The sequence below is a fragment of the Cucurbita pepo genome, chromosome 4 (assembly GCF_057944985.1).
Source record: "Cucurbita pepo subsp. pepo isolate OVF chromosome 4, ASM5794498v1, whole genome shotgun sequence".
Taxonomy (NCBI): domain Eukaryota; kingdom Viridiplantae; phylum Streptophyta; class Magnoliopsida; order Cucurbitales; family Cucurbitaceae; genus Cucurbita; species Cucurbita pepo.
The window spans coordinates 5,682,178-5,684,677 of NC_141801.1; positions in this window are offsets into that span (position 1 = coordinate 5,682,178).

Genomic DNA, 2,500 nt, shown 5'->3' on the forward strand with positions numbered 1-2,500 from the left:
ACCTCCATAAAAAATCATCACACCCAACAACAATTCATCACACCTAACATCCGTGGAAAGTAAGAACATGTATAAGCCTTGGACTATAAAAACATCATCAATGAAATGAACTAAGAAAAGAGTGATGAATTATTTTTTTCTTTTGGTTATCTAAAACAATGAAATGAAGAGTTTTGATACAAGAGTAGGTACATTAGACCAAGACGCCCACCATGACCTTGTTTTTACACCCATCACCCATTTAATTGTCAAAATACGTGTGTAGTGGTTGTTTTATTATTTTTTTTTCTGGGAGCTAAGCAACTTGAAAGAATTATGCCCGCAAAATTTCAGATTTTTTCGACAACTATAACTATTTTTTCTAATTTATTATTATTTAATATTTAAAAATTCATTAAAAAAAATTGGTTGGTTGAAAAATTATGAAACTTGATTTTTAAACTCTTTAGAATGTCCCGTTAATGAATCAATCCAGCTCACAAAAAAAAACAATATAAAACTTGAGATATTTGACTGTATGACCGTTCGGAAAAATCGTATCTAGGCCTGGCAGACCAAAAATGCCTCAAAATGTACTATATAGGGGGGTGACTAGTCTGCATGGGCTGGGCACGGGGGTACCCCTATATCTTCCGCCACCCCCACGCCCCAAGCACTATGTGCCGCACATGGGCATATGCTTGGGGCACGGGGGTGGTGGTCGGAGGTCGAGGCCGATTGATGGTGGCGGAATGCCCACGGTGAGGTGGTGTCGGAATGGTCCTGCGTGCTCGCCCGCCCTACCCCACCTGCGTGTTCCCGCGTGCGCGCGCCCCCCACCCCGCCTCGCCCGCGTGCTCCCGCCTGCGCGCGCCCAGCCCCGCCCTGTCCACGTTGTCCCGCGCGCGCGCGCCCCGCCCAGTCCCGCCCTGCCCGCGTGCTCCCGCGCGCGCGCCTCGCCCAGCCCCGCCCGCATGCTCCCGCGCGCGCGCCCCGCCCAGCCCCGCCCGCGTGCTCCCGTGCGCGCGCCCCGCCCAGCCCCGCCCGCGTGCTCCCGCGCGCGCGCCCCGCCCAGCCCCGCCCCGCCCGCGCGCGCGCCCCGCCCAGCCCCGCCCCGCCCGCCTTCTCTCGCACGCGCGCGCCCCGCCCTGCCCCGCCCACGCCCCATCCATCACCCATTAATTGTGAAATTACATGTGGAGTTGTTGTTTTTTTGTAAATTTTTTTCTGGGAGCTAAGCAACATGAAAGAATGATTCCCACAAAATTTCAGATTTTTTTGACGGCTCTAGCTATTTTTTCTAATTTCTTATTATTTAATATTTAAAAATTCATTAAAAAAAATTGGTTGGTTGAAAAATTATGAAACTTGATTTCTAGATCCATTACAATGTCCCATTCATGAATCAATCGAGTTCATGGAAAAAAACAATCTAAAACTTGAGATATTTGACCGTATGACGGCTCAGAAAAATCGTATCTAGGCCTGGCAGACCAAAAATGCCTCAAAATGTACTATATAGGGGGGTGACTAGTCTGCATGGGCTGGGCACGGGGGTACCCCTATATCTTCCGCCACCCCCACGCCCCAAGCACTATGCGCCGCACATGGGCATATGCTTGGGGCGTGGGGGTGGTGGTCGGCGGATGAGGGCGGTTGACGGCGGCGATGCGGTGGCGAAACTTGCATGGTGAGGCAGTGTCGGGTGCCTTTGGGCGTGCGACATGAGCCTTGTTGAGAATGAAATGTTGCGATGTTGCCTTCTAACTTGGGCTGGCTTGAGGATGGTTGATGGTTGGCACGATGATGAAACATGCAATGTGGGGTGGAGCCGGGTGCCTTCGGGCGTGCGACATGAACCTCGTTGAGTGTGTGGCGTTGTGGTGATGCCTGCCAGCCTTGGGCCAGCCCTATGTTTTGAAGGCCGGTGGTGCCAGAACATGTTCGGCTGGTTGGAATCGGGTGCCTCTGGGCGTGCGACACGAGCCTCATTGAGCACGGAATGTTGCGATGTTGCCTTCTAATTGGGAATCTCTGGTGTGAGGAACTGTGGATGGTTGCTAGTATGACGATGAAACATGCAAGGTGGGGTGGAGCCGGGTGCCTTCGGGCGTGCGGCATGAACCTCGTTGAGTGTGGGACGTTGTTGTGGTGTATGCCTCCCTTTCTTGGGCCAGCCCTATGTTTTGAAGGCTGCGTGGTAGCAGAACATGCACGGTGGGGCGGTGTCAAATGCCTTTGGGCGTGCGACATGAGACCTGTTAAGAACGGAATGTTTCCTTCCAACTTGGGCTGGTTTGAGGATGGTTGATGGCTGGTACGATGATGAAACATGCAAGGTGGGGTGGAACTGGGTGCCTTCGGGTGTCCGGGATGAACCTCGTTGAGTGTGTGACGTTGTGGTGATGCCTCTGGCCCATCCTTGGGCCAGCCCTATGTTTTGAAGGTGGCGTGTTGGCAGAACATGCACGGTGGGGCGGTGTCAAGTGCCTTTAGGTGTGCGACATGAGCCTTGTTGAGC